The following is an 11,302-nucleotide window of genomic DNA, read 5'->3' as shown; positions in this document are numbered from 1 at the left end:
GCCATGGAAACGTATATAATTTTGAATGTATGTAATATTGCATGTTCATGTATTAAAAGTCCCTTGAAGATGAAAACATTCTGTCTATAAAACTTTTACAAATATTTAAGTTTTTTCTTAATATCTCAAAAACAGTTTTGATGAAGTTGGGCCCTTCTTCCACTTAGGTATTCAATTATATTGATTTTGGTTTAGGAATTCTAGTTGAAGCAAGGCTGTTAGCTGTCAATATGTACCCAAATTTAGAAAATACTGTAAAAGTAAAAAAAATAAGCAAATTCAAAATTAGTACATTGCTATATGGTACGTGCATCCCTCCTATACAATATATGTTAGCGTTTGTATCGTTTGTCTGGGAAGATGCCGTGAGAGTACGATGCCTCTATTGAATGTCATAGTGCCAGCGAGGGATTGGTTTACATGATGTCCTTCGTCTATGTCACCTCCGAGGGACTGTGCCACTTGGTTACCCGCTATGGTGTGAGGCGAGAACATAAACAGATGCACAGCGTGTTCTCTAACGTCTTGCGACCCTCTTGAGCCTTTGTAAGCTGGGCCAATGGCCATGGGGTGTCTTGTCTTGAGGAACGAGGCCCTCAACATTCGTCTTGTATCCGTTAAGTGTTCCCGACTCAGTAGTCCAGCTGCAAAGAAAGGCATATATGATGGTTATGCCAGTTTTATGAAACATTTTCTTTTGCTGATTATTGTTCTCACGGGTGATGCAGAATGAATCGGAACCACCATGTACAATAAAACCAAATATGCAAGTTAGGGTAAGGGGTAGTCTTTTGCACATTTGGGACTGGAGTATGAGGCACAACTATTATCACCCGTGGGATATTTAAGATAATACAGGGGTCAAAATTCAAAATTTTGTTAAATCAGGAATGTTGAGAAAGAATTTAACATCAATTTGAATGAAAATTGATTAATTTGGATTTCCTGATGTAACCTTATAAAAGAACAACTTGCAGCTGGACTATATGCATCTACCTTGAAGTGGTTTTTGGGCTTACGATTGTGACTTGATCTAAACATACAAAATTTACCGTCACAAAACAAAAACCAGTTGGTACAGATGTTTTCTGTTTCAATTTATGTTAAAGCCATATTATAACAATTCCGTTTTTTGCACGATTGTAATCTACTTTAGTCAATAAAGATACTCTACAAAAATCAAGACTTTAGGTGCTGTAGTTTTGTCAAAATCCGAGATTTTGAATAAAACGATGGAACCGGTGTTTTATTATTACAATGGCAATATTAGTCAAACATGTATGCACAGTACGCATTACACGGCGTGCGGGATACACATAAACACACCCAGAGGATTGTATCGTATTACAACAGTGGGAGTAACATGCATGGGCGCTAGTAGTAAATTCCAATTTTCTATGCTTTACCTCACTTGTTCGGCTCAAAATCTTGTTTACATCTGGTCACAATTAACTAAAGGGTGCGATATTTGTTTGTTTGTTTTATTTGTTTGTTTGTTTAACCAGTCAGTCTGGATGAACACATGCTTTGGTCCTGATGGGACCGGGCTATTGCTCAAACCAAGCTGTCAAGCATGAAAAGAAAAGGAAAAGAGCGAGGAAAATAATGTCCATTCACAACAAATCTGTACAATTTTGCTCTTGGCATTTGGGTCTAGATGTGTGTGGGGGCGGGGGGGTAGGTGTGTGTGTCTTATATCGGGTTAGAGAACTTGAATAACCTGGTATCTGGGTCTAAATTAAGATTCCAGATGACAATCTGTGAGCTAGCTTCTGTGTCACTACATTGTCATATCAAACACTCCATATTCATTAAATATGTGAAGGATATTATTAACACTGGATCCACTCAACTTGTCTTCTTGTAACCCTTGTGAAGTCACATGATTAAAAGTATCCATTCATTCAACTAATTCAACCATTATCTCATTTTTGATTTTTGCAGTTACACTGAATATCAACAAAATACAACTGCTGGTGCTGGACTCCTTCGTGTGGCAGAAATATGATAACAGAAATCATGAATGACCCAACACATACCATAACTAGAAGTAGTAATAGAAGAGAGAGTCCCTCCTGAACCTCATCAGCCTTTCACTATTGTAGAGAACCAATACTTCCATGCCTTTTTCAAGCTCTGGTAAACCTGCTATACATGTACATCACTGTTGCTTGTTCAAAAGATGATTAAGATTGAAGAGGAGGTCAAGACAAATAACAAAAAGAAACTGAGGTAAGACATACCTAGAAAACACCGGTTTCGACATTGTTCACAAAACATCTGTTATGTTGGGTTATATATACAAAGGGTATATAAAAAGGTATGAAAAGTGTTCTTGACACCCCCTGGCGATCTCGAAAAAAGGGAAAAGAGAAAGGAAGAGAGAAGGGGAGGAGGGGGTGTGGTACAAGGGGTTAGAGTATGAGTGTCTCTCACATCACCATGAGAGCGAGGGGATAAAAACTACAATAAGTTTGTAATTTGGGCCGCTATATTGTTGGCCTACAATGATGTTGGCCAGGCGTTGAGCTGATGTGGACAAAGAAAGTTTTTTTACCTTTATTTTTAGCTTAAATTGTCTGAAATATATAAAATTTTCTGTGTACTTCACATGCAAATGTCTCAAATAGGAATAAAATATGCTTGTCTCTGGCACTATTGATCTTAGGCCTCTAAAAGTATGCACCCTTACCTTTAAAAAACCTGGCTAGTTGAATACATATGCCTTCCTCACATGGAGATTGGGGGCCTCCGAATTTTGGCCTGGCTTAAGGCCCCCAAAAAGGTAAATCCGGCACTGCATGTGTCAGTGTCCTCTCCTACTAATGATAGAAATGTTCTGACAAATTTTACAAAATCCACAAAATACCACAATGAAAAATGCTGCGCATTCATGAATCCAGGGTCTGCGATGACACAATCACCCTAAGTGTTATATGCTCACAGAATTGCTGCCCATGCAGTGATAACCTCTGTAGCTACCTGTCCGTAATCATGTGGTTGGCATGCAAGAGGGGGGGTCAAAAGTTCGAATCCCGGGGTGCCAAGTGACTTCTTTGTTCATCTTCTCTCCTTTTTCATATCTTTAACTTATCAAAAGTGCTGAATTGCCACAAAGTGCATTTATCTTGGTAAAGCCATTCTCTCAGTAGATCTGTGAGACGTCCCATTGGATTGGTAAAGCCATTCTGTCAGTAGATCTGTGAGACGTCCCATTGGATTGGTAAAGCCATTCTGTCAGTAGATCTGTGAGACGTCCCATTGGATTGGTAAAGCCATTCTGTCAGTAGATCTGTGAGACGTCCCATTGGATTGGTAAAGCCATTCTGTCAGTAGAGACGTCCCATTGGATTGGTAAAGCCATTCTGTCAGTAGATCTGTGAGACGTCCCATTGGATTGGTAAAGCCATTCTGTCAGTAGATCTGTGAGGCGTCCCATTGGATTGGTAAAGCCATTCTGTCAGTAGATCTGTGAGGCGTCCCATTGGATTGGTAAAGCCATTCTGTCAGTAGATCTGTGAGGCGTCCCATTGGATTGGTAAAGCCATTCTGTCAGTAGATCTGTGAGACGTCCCATTGGATTGGTAAAGCCATTCTGTCAGTAGATCTGTGAGGCGTCCCATTGGATTGGTAAAGCCATTCTGTCAGTAGATCTGTGAGGCGTCCCATTGGATTGGTAAAGCCATTCTGTCAGTAGATCTGTGAGGCGTCCCATTGGATTGGTAAAGCCATTCTGTCAGTAGATCTGTGAGGCGTCCCATTGGATTGGTAAAGCCATTCTGTCAGTAGATCTGTGAGGCGTCCCATTGGATTGGTAAAGCCATTCTGTCAGTAGATCTGTGAGACGTCCCATTGGATTGGTAAAGCCATTCTGTCAGTAGATCTGTGAGGCGTCCCATTGGATTGGTAAAGCCATTCTGTCAGTAGATCTGTGAGGCGTCCCATTGGATTGGTAAAGCCATTCTGTCAGTAGATCTGTGAGGCGTCCCATTGGATTGGTAAAGCCATTCTGTCAGTAGATCTGTGAGGCGTCCCATTGGATTGGTAAAGCCATTCTGTCAGTAGATCTGTGAGGCGTCCCATTGGAAATTCCTTTTTTTCATCTCAAACTTAAACATGAATCTTAAAAATATTATAATTCCATCCTTTCTATATGTAAGCCTTAATCATTATGAGTGCTAGGGCAACTCCTCTCATGCCTGAAAAAACCTCAGCTGGATCAAAATAACGGTACAAAAGTAACCAAAGTTGTAAAACGCCTATGCATTTTCCTTTGGCACGATTTCAGCATTTAAAGTTACAATTTTTTCGCATGTTTCATGCATATTTGTTAATGTTCTTTTTATTAGTAGCAGATCAGTGGACGATTTGGAAATTTTGATCACTGACTCGGTGACTCTGGTTCATCTCCAAATTTTAACATTGAAATAGCAAACTTTCGTGCACTACGCACACACTTTTTCAAATTTTCGTGTGCTTTTTTCCTGGTAGTGGGACAGCTTGGAAAAAACTTGGGTTACAGTTGTGGGGAAGGGATGTCATAAATCCAATTAGCCAGGGTGGCAATTATGTTGCCATGCACAGGTGCCAGCAAAAGGTAAATCGGGCCATACCAGCAAAATTTATTTTTCAACACCCCTGATGTTACACTGTGTAACATGAAAGCAGCATTTAAGGTGGTTATGTTATCAAATGTACTTAATATGTTGGATATAGTAAATCACAATCACACACAGGGACCGAGCTTGCTTAGTATTAAATACTAACTAATCTTTACAATAGAAAAAGCAAAATTATATGATGCATTACTTCCAAATTTCCTGTAATACTTAGTTTCATTTGTCATGACTAGTTAGATTAAAATTATTAATACACTTTGAATTATTTGAAATTACAGATTTAATTTCCTCAGGCAGGCAATCCCAGTTTTGATGAAGATGACAATCCATAAAAAGATGACAAAGATGACTGGCTTGATATGGCAGAGTATGATGCAGCCAGGGGCATAGCAAGAGCATCAGGGGCCCATGGACAAGGAGCAGTACGGGCCCTTTTAACCAGGGCGGGATTTAGCCTACCTTATGGGGGCCCTGGGCCAGGCCAACATTTGGAGGCCCTGAACTCACGTGCCGTGGAAGGCATGTGCATGATGTCAAGTGAGTCACTCATGGCCAAGTTTTGGTTTAACTAAAGGGGGACTAACATATTTTGTTCAATTCAATTTCAGACTATTTTGGCTCCAGATCAATATGAATTCAGCCAATTGAATTTGGGCGAAGCGCGGAAAATTTTACAAGTTTGCCCTATTTTGACCAAAAACATGTTGTTATTGGGGTTAAAAGAAAGATGCATGGGGCAATTTTGGGGCCCCAAAAATGTTGGGGCCCTGGAGCCGGGCCCATCTGGCGCAATGGTATAAACATCCGGCCCTGCTCTCCATTATCAGCCCTTATTTAATTCTCGCTTTTGTGCTCCGGGCCCTGAACCCTCGGGGACCATGGACTTCGTCCACCATGTCCCCCCGCTTGCTACGCGCCTGGATGCAGCAGTGAATAACACAGCATTCAACAACTGTGGCCAATGCGTGTTTTTGCTATAGCACTCTACATGCAGTTAACCAATAGATACACTAAAGGCGATTGACTTTAAGGTATACAAAAATGTTCATAGAAGATGTTGTTGTTGAAAACAAACAAGTTGTTTAATTGTGTACTCATAACTAAGCCAATGATGCATGTTCTTTATGTGTGCAATAATTATGAGCCATGGGTCGTTAAAATTGGGGGATCTTTAGGCAGGCTGAGAGGGCTTTCTGGCAGGCCCATAGGGGGTATAACATAACAGCCTTTGCATCTGGGCTTGAGATTGGAATTCCAATTTCCTTTCTCACAAAGTAAGGGGTAAGAGTAAAATTTTACAAAATTGTGTTCGGGAGTGGCCTTCTGTCCTTCCTCTTGCACTATTTTTTGTCCATTTCTTGCTTTGTTTATCAAAGCTATTGGATAGAAATATAGGTAGAAATATACTGATAAAAAGAATACATTGTTTAATATTGTTTTTTTCTTTTCAATCTTTCATTTAGGGCCTACAGGCATCTTTCCACACCTATTGCTAAGGCATCAAAATAAAGGAGTTTGCTACACATCTCAACAGTGTTCAAGAAGACTGATGACCTAAGGAGCATGATAGTCCCACTGCTCTCTCTTTACTATATAAGTGGACAAAACTGGATGAGGTAAAAAGCATAATCATTAATTGTCTTAAATTTTGCAGACCAAAAATGCTTGCAGAAATATTACTAATCTTTCTTTGATTGTATTTTGATTCAAAGTATTTCAGTCAATTTGAAGATGAACAAACACAAGGGTGTGTATCTGTAAATAGGAATCTCCTGATATGACTTTCCAGACAAACTTTAAAATGGGAAACTTTAAATTCAAGAAATACATTTGAAAAGGCTTAAAAGACTTCTAGACAATATCATCCCCTGAAGTTCCGGTCCATGAGAGTATCATCAAATGTGTACAAATACAGTTCCTTTCTAAATACCATATCAGAGTGGAATAACCTCACATCATCTGTTCTAGAGTCTGGTAGCATTCAAAACTACACTATGTAATAATATAACTCGATGTTTAATCTGTATTCACATATAAATATTTGTGTTTTCATTATAGGCCATTTTTCTTATTTAGATGCCGCTTTTGCAATGTTTATTTGTTATTTGTTTAGATTAAATTTAGATTCTCCTGACCCTTATCTTGCAGAAAGTGTATGCTTTAAAGTGCTGGGAGCCTTAACAGTTTAAGGGGAAGTATACAGATATGCCTTTGATTTTATATGACTTTGGTTGGGTTGCATGCCTGATCTTGAACCATATGTCATTCCAATAAATCTAATGAGATTTTAAAAGTTGAATGAAAAGATATATTCAAATGGTAAAACTTTTGACAATTGCTTTTTGTCAAAAATGAGCAGCAGGTCTTAAATGAATTTTAATGTTCTTTTCTATGTAGACTGTGGAGGTAAATGTGGAAACTTTGCACTGAGAATGACTATTGATGGAAGCGAAGAGGAGCTAGGATTCCACCTTGAAAAGAGGTGGAGCAGGAGAGTTGTACCGGTGGTGGTGACAGACTTTGATTTTGCTGACGACATTGCACTGTTGTCTGAGGAAAACAACAAGAACTGCTTCACAGAGTTGAGACTTCAGCGGCAATAGTGGGCCTGAAGATGAATGGAAGTAAAACAAAGTTCATGTCTTACAATAACAAGAGAGAAAGCATCACAACAAATGACGGTGTAGTACTAGAGGGGGTCGATGATTTCAAATACCTAGGAGATCTTCCAAAAATAAGCCACAAGATCAGTAGAAGTGAGGAGCCCACATTAAAAATGGTTCATTGGATGGGAGGCGGAAATCTGGAAGACCACTATAACTTATGTAGACATTCTGAATGATGACGCTCGATTGGAAGCAGCAGACTTCAGGATAGCAATGGAGAACAAAAAGTTTGAGGACACCACTCGAAATAAATTAAGTAAGTAAGTTAAGTGGAAGATATTTCCAAAATCTTTCACAGGAGGTTTGGATTTTAAATGGAATAGCCCATTGCATGCTTTCACTTTCAACAAAGTGAAGTCTACCACTGATCATGGTTCATGATTACACGCTTGAACCAGTCAGTGAGTGTAGAGGTTTGTTGATCATATTTGTGGCATTGTGTTCATGGACAAATAATTTGTGTAGAAAAAAATAGCAAATTGTGTGGAGCTTTTACACATAAAACACACATGAAACACACAGGAAGAATTCTTTTAACATTATCACACAATTTGTTGCAATTGTTTTAGGCATTTTGGTGGCCATTTTGAAAAACCGCCCTCTATTTGGCGTGTCCCTACATTTGACAAGGTTGCATACAGAATCACTATTTTCACCCCTACTGTACTTCCCCAACTAGTATTAAATGCACTTGTGTGCTGTTCCAACAGATCAAAGTTTCTTCATACATGTGAAGACAAACATTATTTTGGCATGATGATTCATTAATATGCAAAACTATAAGAATTCGCAAATGATTGGCATGGCTGTGACGCTTCAAAAAAGGACCGTTTTCATTAACATTTCATAGAGAATTGCATGGAAAACCTCAAATTTGTGAAATTAAATTGTACGGGGAAAGGAAAATTTCGTGGTGAACGAATAGCAAGTTTTGCACATAGCTTCCTCATCCATGGAGAAATATGGAGAAAACCATGCACCTCTAGCAAACTTTGGAATGTTTACATATTTACATACTCAGTGGCAACAACACCACATAATTATATTGGAATCATCAGCCTGTCTTGTATTAAATGTACTTCTGCTATGGCTACTGACAAGCTTTGTATTTTTTTGCCTTGCAGCATTCTTCTACCTGGGAAATTCCATAGGTTCTGGGTCAAAGAACTGCACCAACTGCAACATTGGCATCTTTCTGTTAGGCGGTATCCATTAACCTTGATCATTTTGTTAGAATGATCTGTGGAATTCCTGGTGAGATACATGTAGTTTTTGCAACTTTTTCAATTCAGGCTTTTTAGGCTTAGAATCTACAAGATTCTTTCCTTTTTTTCGTGTCAAAGTTAATCAAGGCATTATCTATGTATTAGGCCATATATTCCATTCAATATCCACACTACCCATGTGGAAGATTTGGGAAATATCTACCACAAGGGGGGTTATGAATTTCAAATGCCAGAAACATGTACATTAGCAGCTCTATTTGAAACTCATCCTCCTTCAGTGGAAGATTAAGGTTAAATCTTTCTCAGAGGGTGTATGAAATCCAAATGGAGCTGCTGCTGAATGTGTTCATTCCATTTGAAATTGATATCCCCTGTGGAAGATATTTGCAAATTCTAACAGGGGTGGTGTGGATTTGGGTTACTCCTTCATGTAATTATACACGAAATTAGGGTTAGGGTTAGTTTAGGATTAGGGTTTGGGTTAGGATTAGGGTTAGGATTAGTTTACACGAAATAATTACATGAAGGATCGACCTGGATTTGGATAAAGGTTGCTTTCCAAGTGACTAACATGCAAACTATACCTAATACATAGTACATGCATAAACTTGCTTAATATATTCAGTTTAGCGTTGATGGAGTAAAATATATCAATTCTAAATCATTCCATCCAAACTAAAATCAGAACACTGAATACATTTTTATTTTGTTGAAATATCCAACAAATCAGTTAATGAGCAGGGCCTGATGAAGCAAGTGATAATTTATAAATTAAAGTGAAACACAATGTCTTCCCCAGTCCCTTCAAATTCAATAAATGAAATTTTAATTCAATGAGTTTGAGTGAATTCAAAAATGCAATTGGTCTGTAAGTTAAATTGTATAATAATTTGAGCTCAACAATGCTGCATTTTGTTTTGTATCATGTTTGGTTCTTTCATTCTGTATAATATATATTTCTATCTTGTTATTATCATGTTCATGTATATATAATTATAATCAGGTCTTCCAGGGAGACAAGTACATTTGTATTGATGGAATTTCCTGAATAAATAACGAATAAATAAAATAAATAAAAAACAAAACCCACAAGAATCATGCAGTTGTTTTTCAAATCCAAGCAATATTTTAAAACTACTTTGTATTATTCAATACATAAGAAAAACATTTGTAAATAAAGCGAAAAAATGCAGTAATGCATCAAGCTAGTGATGTGTAATTTGTCATTGCTATCAGCAGTAGATAGCAAAAAATACTGCAATTGATACCATGTTAATTAGCTGTTTGCAAAGTCAAAATAGTTTTTTTAAATGGAAACAAAACAGTTCTTAGTTAACTGCAGCTAGTACAAGGATCCAAATGTATGATATATGATACAAAATCAAAATTGTTGATGTCTGCAGAGTGCATCTCTTGATACCTTCCAAGCAAACAAGAATTTAAAAAATGAAAAAGTGGCAAGATTCTTAAAGAAATACATTAGAAAAGGTTAGAAACAGAAAATATATGGTCTTGATTATTAATCCTTATACAAATATGAACTGGATCTGACTTTTTAAAATAAAAATTTGACTAAGCTTTTAAAATGTGTTTTATTTCAGAGATGCCTGGCGTATAAGGTGATCTACATTGTATATAGTTGGCAATTTTCTGCAAACTTCTCTGTTTTTTCTATCATGCATAAGGTGCCTTCACCTGACCTTCATCATTGCAAAAAGTGGAAAGTGAAAAGTTCTGAAGTGCTGAGAAACTAGTCGTTGTATGAGTTGTCTGAGTCGGTGCACAAGGTTAAACAACACAAAATAAAAAGGAATGGTGAGACTGCATGGGAAAAATGCAAATATTTAGGCACTTATCTGGACACATCAGATGATATAAAGAGGAGAAAGAGACTGGCCATGGCAGCAAATGGAGTGAAATAAACAAAGCAAGAGACCAAAGTGGTTTGAACATCTAACAAGACTCCCAAAAGAAGCAAATCAAGTCAAATCAAGTTTTGATTGGATCAAAGCAGATGACAAAAGCATTTTGACCTCTGACCTAACTGCCAAGAGAGTTGTCATTGGCTGGGATGCCAAGTTGAGTGTAATCGATGATGATTATAGTTGACGTTCATGAAAATGAAAGATTTTGAAATAGAGGGTTCACCAGTTCCCTCCTAATTAACAAATTATTAATTATCATAAGCATTTTTGGCCACACATTGTTTGGTCACAATGGCTCATGTAAGAAAAGATGCAGTTTTGATTGAAAGTTGCACTTTGGTCCATTCAACTTTCAAACAATCCAGCAAGTCTGACATACTGTAGAATACATTCTGCAAGCTTTGTGAAATTAAAATGTTCCAAACTTTGATGCAATGTTTGACATTGTGAATTGGACCATGTGTAAAATAAAACCGACCACCAATAATTTATTTTTTACCCTCAATAAAGAGAGATTACTATAATTTGTAGAATATTTTCAAAGTTTATGAACAACTTAAGGGAACTTAGAACCTGTGAACCATTTATATGTAATGTGATCACAATAAAGAATTGTCAGCAACTCGCCACTTCATTTTATTTCCTGACATTATATTCTCATCATTGTGCTTGGATCAAGTCTTCAACAACTCTTCCTACGTTTGTACAGGAGCCAAGCGTTGTTAATCGGTGATGAATCCACAGTCCAATAGCATATAAGTGAACGCCAGGTTGCATATTACGCATTAGCACGTAAAATTCATCATGCCTGGAACTTTTGCGTAACATGGAGGTAGCAGCCAGCTAAACATTACTGCTTTGTTCTT

At 37.7% G+C, this 11,302-nt stretch overlaps 1 long non-coding RNA gene across 1 annotated transcript; it reads left to right on the top strand.

Moving 5' to 3' along the window:
• The first annotated feature begins 5,554 nt into the window (after nucleotides 1–5,554).
• On the top strand, nucleotides 5,555–10,277 carry LOC140135480 (uncharacterized). The gene is made up of 5 exons (XR_011856522.1): nucleotides 5,555–5,650; nucleotides 6,083–6,235; nucleotides 7,017–7,541; nucleotides 8,410–8,539; nucleotides 10,113–10,277. It is a non-coding gene; the product is annotated as an uncharacterized lncRNA (long non-coding RNA).
• The last annotated feature ends 1,025 nt before the right edge of the window (nucleotides 10,278–11,302 follow it).

Source organism: Amphiura filiformis, chromosome 16 (assembly GCF_039555335.1).
Source record: "Amphiura filiformis chromosome 16, Afil_fr2py, whole genome shotgun sequence".
NCBI classification, from domain to species: Eukaryota; Metazoa; Echinodermata; class Ophiuroidea; order Amphilepidida; family Amphiuridae; genus Amphiura; species Amphiura filiformis.
The sequence above is the reverse complement of the archived record's forward strand: the minus strand, read 5'-3'. Positions and strand labels throughout refer to the sequence as shown.